This window comes from Lucilia sericata, unplaced genomic scaffold, assembly GCF_015586225.1.
Source record: "Lucilia sericata isolate MDLA Ls3-8-SP2 unplaced genomic scaffold, ASM1558622v1 Contig000202F_arrow, whole genome shotgun sequence".
Lineage (NCBI taxonomy): Eukaryota > Metazoa > Arthropoda > Insecta > Diptera > Calliphoridae > Lucilia > Lucilia sericata.
Window position 1 is genome coordinate 241722 of NW_023994230.1, and position 10779 is coordinate 252500.

At 33.8% G+C, this 10779-nt stretch overlaps 1 protein-coding gene across 1 annotated transcript in view; it reads left to right on the forward strand.

The window, feature by feature from the left end:
• The window catches only part of LOC119601959 (probable serine/threonine-protein kinase DDB_G0277165), a 119197-nt gene that overhangs the window by 62500 nt on the left and 45918 nt on the right, over nucleotides 1–10779 (forward strand). The window lies entirely within an intron of this gene.

Genomic DNA, 10779 nt, shown 5'->3' on the forward strand with positions numbered 1-10779 from the left:
TCTTATGAGTGTATCGGATGAATGAGAAGTGTGCTGGGTTGAATGATGATGGATGAAAGGTATCATATACAAATGATACCATTGAATTTTCCTTCCTTGTCCGGATATGTTCAGAGTAAACTCTGTTCACATCAGAAATACCACAGTGTGTCACTGTGGGTAAGAACAACGTCTCGACTTATTTGATGGATTCGTACTTCGGTCTACCGGTTACGTCTCTAGGTGCTGTTGCTGACTCAACAAGAGGCCATCCCATCTGCGTGGTTGTAAACGGAAGTGATGTCTTACATCTCGTAAGAGATTAGACAGCTCAAGTACTTAAGTAAAGTGCGCGTATATTGAGCCGGTATCCATATAAGTAAATTGCCACCTGCGTATAACAAACACAATGGGGCGGTGGTGAGTCGTCAAAAAGCTCATCCAGTTTTTGAAAAAGACCACCGTGAGATAGGCCAACACGGCAGGTACTCACGTAGAGCACTTTGACATTCGTCTTGCCTGTTTATCCAGCAACTAACGTTCTGTTATTACTGCGAGCAACCTCTATGTGTCCTGACTATTACTGATTATGCGTTTTTCATCGAAAGGGAGTCACACTAAGTTGGCGACTTAGTTTTTGGTGTTTGGTTTGTAACACATATTTTCAAAGGAAGAAAGAAGAGACTATAATAGACCCGAAGAATTGCAACTGAAGTTGCATTGGATAGTGGATAATAAAGACCAAAATTCTTTTGTATATTCTAAAACTCTACCACTCGAAGTAATCTAAGAACTATGATGTCTATAGGTAAAAGGTACGTTATCAGCCTTTTCGGGGTTAATCCCAAGACCAAGTTCACAAATGTCGTATTCCATGAGATTTGTTATTATTAGAAGAAACAATTTCCTTAAGAGAGGAGATATGTATGTAAGGTCTGACTTTAGTCACAACTTTCCCACAGAATTGTTTACATTTTGCGTAAAGCTGTGCTAAATTTTCAAGCTGGCCTGTAGCTTTTCGTTGTACAAATATGAAAAACTACCATAATTTAAAGTGTTGAGCATATTTTTGCCATTTAAATAGATAGAAAAATGGTGAAACAAAAAAATATATTTAATAGGTTTTTAAACGCACATTGAGAACAAAAAAGATACAAAAACACAACAACTGTAGTAGAAGCAGTAACAATAATAATCATAACAAATGTTACATACGTGCTTAGAATTACAACAATAAAAAAAATTATGAACAAAAAAAATAAAACAATTTAAAAAATATTTAAAAAAGGAAAGCAAAAAAATGGGCACAAAAAATCCAGAATAAATCGCTTATTTATAGCAAGAATGTTATAACTCAATAAAAAGCAGTTTGAAAGTTTTGTTATCAGGCTTCGTCCTAAGATACTATGAACTACTAAAAGGCTTTAGTATGATGTATATAACGTTTAGAGATGTCAAACTTTGAGTTGAGACACCTTTGAAGTAAATGAATAAAATGTAACAAAAATTCTCAATTCTCCAATTCTCATGAGTTGAATTATTACAATAAATTACAACAATTTATGCAAAAAAATAAAAAAAACAAAATGAAATAAAACATAAAGTTGAAAAAAAAAAACTTATAAAAGTATTCTTCTGCTCTATAAAACAACAAAGAAACCAACAACATGTGTATAAGAGGTTTACAAATGGAAACAACATAGAAACAGACCGTTGTGTGGTGAGACCCCCCAAGAAATGTTTTGCTACAAACGCCTTTTTCATGTCCTTATTCCTTTTTTAAAGGTTTGTGTTGTTTCTTTTTTCTTAATTTTGATTTTTTTTTATTCCTGAAATGGAAAGTGCCTGGGAAACCGCCTATTTTTTTCTTTGTCGTTTGTTTTTTTCCTTTTGTTTTATTTCAATTGAAGAAAAACAATTTCCATATATTTTTTTTTTTGTTATTTTCCCAGTTGTCTGTCTGTCTACTTGGTTGCCTGTATTATATTGTTTTGTCTATTTGTTGGTTTCCTTTTTTGTTGCAAGCTGATTCTTATTTTGTTTTAATAGCTTTGGGAATTGCTTTTTGTGTAGTTTTTACTCATATGTTTATTCCTTTAAAAATAAACACACACATTTACACATACACACACTGCCTGCCATTTATATTTAGTTTACAGACGTATGAGTACTTTTTTTTTTGGTCGTCTATTCGCAGTGTTTACTGTATATTGAGCACTGATAGTGTATCATCAACATCAGATTCAGGCATTTGTTTACTTTAGTGCTGCTGCAAAGGCATAAATCAAATGGAATGAAATCGAAACTGCTATTGACACTTGTTATACAACACTAGTTCCCATTTCTAGAATTTAGTTATTTTAAAGTAGCCAGTAGGAAAAATTGGGTGAAAAGTTGTTATTCCATTTAGTAAACGTTGAAATATTGGCCTTGGATCTATAGGGTATTAAGAGGTATCATCCTGTAATACCGTTTGAACACTCACACTCGATAGAGCCCCAAGATATCATGACGAGTGCCTATCAGAGGCCGATCGATTTTGTAATTCTTTACGAACTAATTAAGGTAATTATACCCTACAGAACTATAGTAGGAAGGTTATTATGCGTTTGTGCTGATGTTTGTAACACCCAAAAATATTTATATATAAATACCTTAAAGTATAACAATCGGCTCAGAATCACTTTCTTACGATTTAGCTATGTCCGTCCATCCGTCTGTTTGTCAGTCTGTCTGCCTATCTGTCTGTCTGTCTGTCTGTCTGTCTGTCTGTCTGTCAGTCAGTCAGTCAGTCAGTCAGTCAGTCAGTCAGTCAGTCAGTCAGTCAGTCAGTCAGTCAGTCTGTCTATCTGTCTATCTGTCTGTTTGTCTGTCTGTCTGTCTGTCTGTATGTATGTATGTATGTCTGTCTGTCTGTCTGTCTGTCTGTCTGTCTGTCTGTCTATCTGTCTGTCTGTCTATCTTTATGTCCATCTGTGTGTCCATGTCAACCTTGTGCGCACTCTACAGATGGTAATTTTCAAGATAATTTGATGAAATTTGGCTCATACTCTCCTTATGACCCAAGGACGAAGCCTATTAAAATAGGTCCACTATTTCGTATAGCCCTCATACAACTGTACCCTCGAATAGGGCTTTTGAGCTCAAAAATATGGTAAATATTTTTGTATCAGTTCAAAAATCGGCGAAACTTAGTTTTATATATGTAAGTCTTAATGATACCGCAGATTTTCGTAATAATCGGGCCTCATTTGACTCTATCCCCCATACAAAGTCCCCTTCAGAAAATGACTTGATGGTTAAAACTCACTTATAAACACTAATATCATGATGATATTCTGCATAAATAACTAATGTAGACGTAAATGCCTCTACCCAAATTTAGAAGGATATGACCATATTTAACCTCTTCCCCCATATAACCCCTCATTTAGAAAATTCCTTTTTGGTAGAAACACAAGGCTTTCGAAAACTGACGATTGAAGACATAAAATTAATCTGTCGATCGGAATATTCAAGATATTGATCAACCCCTTTGATCAAAGAAACGACATCTATATAAGGGACGTTATGGATGTAATTGACCTACTCAACTCTTTCCAATACAATGAAAATTTAAACGATTTTCAAATACGTTCTTTGTACTTGTTCCCATTCTTACATTCATTACTTAAAGATTCACGATCGAAGCTAGACTTCCCACTACATAAAGATTCACGATCGAAGAAGTTACACTTCGACTTCAAAGTGATCAAATATTGAAGCTAAACTCTGTCCGCTCTAAGGTAAGAAGTTAAACTTCGCTTATATGTATGTGGATCTGTGATTGAAACCCATGATGTAGCAAAACTTTGACTATACAAAACCCACGATTAGAGCTTACCTTCGGTCTACTTGAAGATCCATGATAAAAACTAAACTTTGACTAATTACAGAACACGGTAGGAGCAATACTTCTAGCATATAGGAATTTGCGATTAAAGCTTAACTTTGTCTATTTAGGGCTTAATTTCGACAATTTGAATAAAGATCTACGTTATGATTTTACAATGATCCGCCACATCGACCGTAAAGAACTCCAATGTTAAACGAGACGCTTTGATGTCATAATTAGGCCAAAATCACGATAAACGGACACCATATGCACCCAAGCCCATAGACACTAAAACTTATCCGGACAACCGATTCTCACTCAACTCAACGAAATTGTCAACTGACCTTCTCAATTTAATTTAGTTTGTTGTCATTTCAGCTGAAAACTTAACAATTGTTGGTATGTATTGTAATATTTGCTTTTCATCTTGTGCCGTTTAAATGCTCGACTATACAAATAGGACCGATGATGCTCGCATTCAGATTCACATGAGTTTTAGTCTCTACCTGTCTACATACATATGTATGTATGTGTACTGCAGCACCAGAGAATCATTGCAAACCAATGGACTAAATAAAACATCTTCTTTGGTTTACTATTGCTCTTTTTTTGAAATATATAACTTTTTTATATAGTTTCCATTTATTTTGTTTTACTAGGATTTGTCCGTTTTAGTTTTTGATTCAACAAACTGTATAAAAAAGTATTGAAACTACGTACTATAGGATGTTGTAAAACGATTATATTGAAACTAACTTGTGTGCGAGCATGTTTGTCTTTTCGAGAGAGTAGTGGAGTTGTCAATTGTTATTGAGTCCTTGGGGATTCTTAAATAACCATTGGGGATTCATGGTAACGTATTGATGTTAAGCAAATTACTGCTAGTCTGCTGTTGGCCCCCATACTCGTATAGAGCGAAACAGACCACAGATTGTACGAATGTACATACATACGTACAAAATAGTTGTTGTAACAGAAATTCCCAAACAGCAACAATGTAGTTGTGGTAGACCAACCATAAATGTGTAAAAATATCTAGAAATCTTTTAGTCAAGCAAAACCGAACAACCAACCAACCCATGATGATGATGATGCTGATGAGGATGCTGCAATGTGTGTGGTATTTTTGTGCCTGGACAATACAATTGTCTCCATTTACAGCATACGACTACTACTTATAATCATGCATACATACATATTTGCAATACATGAGAACTGGTCTGCACAGCACAGCGCACTGAATTGGTTTGAATTGAATGTTAGTTAATGATATTAAATGACTTAATTAAAGATCGATTTTTTAATTAAATGGCAATTAAATAAAACAATGTAATGTTTCATTGTGTATTCAATTTTTTGCTGTATTAAAATAATACTATTATAGATTTTATTATACAATGGATTCATTGTTTATTAAAGTCTACAGGGAGCCTAGTTTTGTAAAATAAAGACGAAATATTTTAAAAATTCCCATCATGTGATAATGAGGCATTTTTGAAAAGTTCTTTTCTATAATAAACATCAAATGTGTATAATTATCACTATTGAAGTGTTTTACACAAATCCCGATTCGGTGAAATGGTGCTAATAACTTATGCGATTATACCACATACGGTCCTGAATAGAACTGAAGTAGAACTGATCTAGAACTGAATTATAACTGAACTAGAACTGAACTAGAACTGAACTACTGAACTGATGAACTAGAACTGAACTAGAACTGAACTAGAAACTGAACGAGAACTGAACTAGAACTGAACTGAACTGAACTCGAACTGAACTAGAACTGACTAGAACTGAACTAGAACTTGAACTAGAACTGAACTAGAACTGAACTAGACTGAAACTTAAACTGAACTAGAACTGAACTAGAACTGAACTAGAACTGAACTAGAACTGAACTAGAACTGAACTAGAACTGAACTAGAACTGAACTAGAACTGAACTAGAACTGAACTAGAACTGAACTAGAACTGAACTAGAACTGAACTAGAACTGAACTAGAACTGAACTAGAACTGAACTAGAACTGAACTAGAACTGAACTAGAACTGAACTAGAACTGAACTAGAACTGAACTAGAACTGAACTAGAACTGAACTAGAACTGAACTAGAACTGAACTAGAACTGAACTAGAACTGAACTAGAACTGAACTAGAACTGAACTAGAACTGAACTAGAACTGAACTAGAACTGAACTAGAACTGAACTAGAACTGAACTAGAACTGAACTAGAACTGAACTAGAACTGAACTAGAACTGAACTAGAACTGAACTAGAACTGAACTAGAACTGAACTAGAACTGAACTAGAACTGAACTAGAACTGAACTAGAACTGAACTAGAACTAGAACTGAACTAGAACTGAACTAGAACTGAACTAGAACTGAACTAGAACTGAACTAGAACTTTTTTTTTTTAATTTTTTCATTTTTATTTAATTAAATTGTGATTAATTACATTTCATTTACTTATTACATTTCATTATATGTTTAAATATTGATCTTAAATAGATTAAGGACCCACGAAGCCATTTATGGCTTGTCTGTAGGTCAGAAAATTCTATTATAAATACATTACTATAAAGTTAATGTTGCGAACGTATATAAAAATTTTTTAGATCTTTCTTTTTCTTGAAATTATTTCTAATATTTAATATATTTGTTGGCAAATTATTTAGCATTTTAGGCAATTGAACTTCTATTTTGGCTTTTCCATAATTGTTTTTGTACTTATCAGGTTTATATCTTCCTTCCGCACGTAATCTGGTATTGTACTGATGGTTTATTTTTTGTAGATATCTGCTATCGTGTTCAAAGTTGTTGATCAATGTGATTTCATATATACTTTTGATGTTTAATATACATAGTTGTTTGGCAATCTCTTTATACCGAATTTGGAATTCTGCAGTGTTGATTATGTTGTTTCTGTTGTTATTGATGTTTGTGCTGATATTATTATTGTTGTTCGTGCTGTTAATGTTGTTATTTGTGGTATTGTTGTAGTTGTTTGTATTGATGTTTCTTCTATCAACTCTGATATTGTGTGCACTGATGATGTTTATGTTGTTGTGTGTGTTATTGTTTATGGTTGTGTTATTATTGATGTTAACGTTGGTGTAATTGTTGTTTGTATTGATATTTCTGTTGAATATGCTTATATTGTTTGTGCTAAGGTTGTAGTTTATTGTGGTGTCATCGTAAATGTTTGAGATGTTGTTTATAGTAATGATATTATTTGTGTTTGAGTTGTTGTTTATAATTGAGCTATCATTACCATTGTTGTTTGTATTTATAATGGCTCTATTGCGGTTTATGCTATTGTTGGTGTTATTATATTATGTGGATTTTCTATAGTTTTCCAGTAGTATTTTCAGTATTCTATTTTGGGAATGTTGAAGAACGTTGCAATAGTTTGAACTGCCCCATGCTGTGATACCATGTCTTATATATGATTCTGTCAGCGAGAAATATGCCTGTCTTAGTACGCTGTAAGTAGCTGAGTTGCTAAGATGATATAGCATAACAGCTGATTTACGCATTTGTTTTTGAACTTCTTCAATGTGGGTACGCCATTTAAAGTTGTGATCCACATACACACCCAAGTATTTGTAGGTATTTACTAACTCGATTTGTGTTGTGCAGTTGTCGTTATCGTGTAAGTTTTCATTATGGATACAATCGATATTGTGGAACTTTAAGGTTATATTTGTGTACCTGAAATGGCGTGGTTTAATGTGCATAATTTTCGTTTTGCTGGCATTAATTATTAGTCCATTATCATGGCACCATTTCGTTGCAATATTAAGTTCGTTTTGCATTATTTTGGTTGCTGTGTTAATATCTTTATTTGATACAATAATGGCGGTATCGTCAGCGTAAGCATATGTTTTGCTATTTCTTATGATGCTAATTAAGTCGTTTGCATATATTAGATATAGCAATGGACCCAATTTTGACCCTTGGGGGACGCCATGAGTAACGTCGACTTCGGTACTCATATTATCGCCTACTTTTACTCTAAATTTCCTGCATTTTAAATATCCTTTAAATAAATTTAGACAGTTACCTCTTATTTCCAATTCTATCCAGCGTGTTTATGAGTTTATTGTGGTTCAAGGTATCGAATGCTTTGCTGAAGTCAACAAAAAGCGCCAAGCAATGAAGATTTTTGCTTAAACAAGAGTTGATATGGTTTTGAAAAGTTTCCAAGCAATTTATTAATACTTTTGTTTTTTTTGAACTAGAACTGAACTAGAACTGAACTAGAACTGAACTAGAACTGAACTAGAACTGAACTAGAACTGATCTAGAACTGAACTAGAACTGAACTAGAACTGAACTAGAACTGAACTAGAACTGAACTAGAACTGAACTAGAACTGAACTAGAACTGAACTAGAACTGAAATAGAACTGAACTAGAACTGAACTAGAACTGAACTAGAACTGTACTAGAACTGAACTAGAACTGAACTAGAACTGAACTAGAACTGAACTAGAACTGAACTAGAACTGAACTAGAACTGAACTAGAACTGAACTAGAACTGAACTAGAACTGAACTAGAACTGAACTAGAACTGAACTAGAACTGAACTAGAACTGAACTAAAACTGAACTAGAACTGAACTAGAACTGAAACTAGAACTGAATTACAACTGAATTATAACTGAACTAGAACTGAACTAGAACTGAACTAGAACTGAACTAGAACTGAACTAGAACTGAACTAGAACTGAACTAGAACTGAACTAGAACTGAACTAGAACTGAACTAGAACTGAACTAGAACTGAACTAGAACTGAACTAGAACTGAACTAGAACTGAACTAGAACTGAACTAGAACTGAACTAGAACTGAACTAGAACTGAACTAGAACTGAACTAGAACTGAACTAGAACTGAACTAGAACTGAACTAGAACTGAACTAGAACTGAACTAGAACTGAACTAGAACTGAACTAGAACTGAACTAGAACTGAACTAGAACTGAACTAGAACTGAACTAGAACTGAACTAGAACTGAACTAGAACTGAACTAGAACTGAACTAGAACTGAACTAGAACTGAACTAGAACTGAACTAGAACTGAACTAGAACTGAACTAGAACTGAACTAGAACTGAACTAGAACTGAACTAGAACTGAACTAGAACTGAACTAGAACTGAACTAGAACTGAACTAGAACTGAACTAGAAACTGAACTAGAACTGAACTAGAACTGAACTAGAACTGAACTAGAACTGAACTAGAACTGAACTAGAACTGAACTAGAACTGAACTAGAACTGAACTAGAACTGAACTAGAACTGAACTACTGAACTAGAACTGAACTAGAACTGAACTAGAACTGAACTAGAACTGAACTAGAACTGAACTAGAACTGAACTAGAACTAACTAGAACTGAACTAGAACTGAACTAAACTGAACTAGAACTGAACTAGAACTGAACTAGAACTGAACTAGAACTGAACTAGAACTGAACTAGAACTGAACTAGAACTGAACTAGAACTGAACTAGAACTGAACTAGAACTGAACTAGAACTGAACTAGAACTGAACTAGAACTGAACTAGAACTGAACTAGAACTGAACTAGAACTGAACTAGAACTGAACTAGAACTGAACTAGAACTGAACTAGAACTGAACTAGAACTGAACTAGAACTGAACTAGAACTGAACTAGAACTGAACTAGAACTGAACTAGAACTGAACTAGAACTGAACTAGAACTGAACTAGAACTGAACTAGAACTGAACTAGAACTGAACTAGAACTGAACTAGAACTGAACTAGAACTGAACTAGAACTGAACTAGAACTGAACTAGAACTGAACTAGAACTGAACTAGAACTGAACTAGAACTGAACTAGAACTGAACTAGAACTGAACTAGAACTGAACTAGAACTGAACTAGAACTGAACTAGAACTGAACTAGAACTGAACTAGAACTGAACTAGAACTGAACTAGAACTGAACTAGAACTGAACTAGAACTGAACTAGAACTGAACTAGAACTGAACTAGAACTGAACTAGAACTGAGCTAGAACTGAACTAGAACTGAACTAGAACTGAACTAGAACTGAACTAGAACTGAACTAGAACTGAACTAGAACTGAACTTACGCTTACACAACTCTGTAAATATAATTTCCTTGAATTAAATTACATTTTAAGCACCTTATGCAATGATAAATTCAAAATAATAATTTAATCTCAAGCATTTTAATTTGAATGAACGAATTACTGCATATTTACTGAGCTCGTAACTTAATTTTAAATTATATCTTATGCTCATGTTGACGTAACTCGTGCAAGTTTAATGTCAGCGTAGTAGCAGTAGTAGCTTTTTATCATTAATATATTCAGCAGCTATGAGTGTAATACGAACGAATAGCATTCTCATAAAATTCTGCTGCTGTTGCATTCCTAATTTTGATGTAGTTGCACTAGATCGTGTCAAGAATTTTTACGCATTTCTTAACAATTTTTATACCTTGTTTCGTAAAAAAAATTATATATTCTCTAAATAATGAGGAATGAAATGAAAAACTTTTTAGTTGCTCATATGTATCCATGCACATTTAGACGCGCTCGTTCATACTTGTATATCCGTTGGAAATTAAAGTAACCTAGTAGGCCCGGTAGTGCTCTTTACCATAGTATCATTAATTAGATCATTTTAACATTGAAAATTCTGGACGAGGACGCCTTTTGATAAACTACCACTATGATATTTGAAAATTTAATTTATCCTTTGTCAAGCGTCCGTTGGCCTCTCCTAAGTAGCCCCTTTCTAAACTTGACATTTACTACCTTCAAAACTGCCGGCTTGATACACTCAGTTATATATTGCATTTTAGTTGTCTGTTAGAAAGTTTCCCTGTAGTTTATAGTTTTGTCGCAAGTTGTTGTCTTGTATTTCAT